At 40.4% G+C, this 1072-nt stretch overlaps 1 non-coding gene across 1 annotated transcript; it reads right to left on the reverse strand.

Moving 5' to 3' along the window:
* Window positions 1-328: 328 nt before the first annotated feature.
* LOC135148564 (small nucleolar RNA R71) lies at window positions 329-435 on the reverse strand. The gene has a single exon (XR_010286644.1). It is a non-coding gene; the product is annotated as a small nucleolar RNA R71 (small nucleolar RNA).
* Window positions 436-1072: the final 637 nt, after the last annotated feature.

Consider the following 1072-nt stretch of genomic DNA (forward strand, 5'->3'; position numbering starts at 1 on the left):
AGGCGTCATGTCCTCTATTCTCAGACCAGCTGTCACAGCTACTCACTTCGAGCTCAAGCCTCAGTTCATTCAATTCATCTCTAATGATTCTTTTGCGGGCTTGGCTTCTGAAAATCCAGTTGATCATCTCGAGAGTTTTCTTGAAAAGTGTGATATGATAAAGCTGACCAATGTCCCAGATGATGCTATCAAGCTGCGTTTGTTTCCATTTTCTCTTCGGGATGCAGCTAAGGATTGGTTGAAAGATGAAGGGCCAAACAAATTTACTACTTGGGATGCTTTAGCAAAGGCCTTTCTACTTAAATTCTTTAGCCAAAAGAAGACTGCCAAGCTAAGGAATGACATATCTAATTTTCGTCAAGAAGATGATGAATCTCTTCATGATGCTTGGAAAAGATTTAAACGTCTCCAAAGACAATGTCCTCACCATGGAATTCCTGATTGGTTGCTGATCCAAACATTCTATAATGGGTTGACACAAGAGTTTCGAATCTTTATCGATGCTGCATCTGGCGGATCGGTTATGGCAAAAAGTACCGATGAAGCAAGAACTCTTTTGGATGAGATGGCGTCTAATGATAACTATCCGTACAGTGATCGAAATCAATCTAAGAAGGGTGGTAAGTATGAGGTTGATTCTATAACCATGCTCAATACTACTATGCAAGCAGTTGTTAAGAAGATTGAGCAATTAGATGCCAAAATTGCACCTACCGTTGCTTCGTGTGAAATATGTGGGGTACAAGGGCACAATCAACATGCTTGTCAAAACAATTTACCTGATGCATCTATGGAGCAAGCAAATGCCCTTTACAATCAAAATCAAAGGCAACAATATAATCCTTATTCCAACACGTACAACCCAGGTTGGAGGGACCATCCAAATTTCTCTTACAAGAATAATCAGGCGAACCCTCCGCAAAATAACTTTTCTCATCCACCAGGTTTTCAACAGGGATCATCTCAGAATGCAACAACTCAACCACCGAAATCTAATTTGGAATCTCTCTTAGAGGGATTTATGGTTTCACAGACACAGATCAATCGGGATATGCAAGCTCAAAACAGAATG

The sequence above is a fragment of the Daucus carota genome, chromosome 8, assembly GCF_001625215.2.
Source record: "Daucus carota subsp. sativus chromosome 8, DH1 v3.0, whole genome shotgun sequence".
Lineage (NCBI taxonomy): Eukaryota > Viridiplantae > Streptophyta > Magnoliopsida > Apiales > Apiaceae > Daucus > Daucus carota.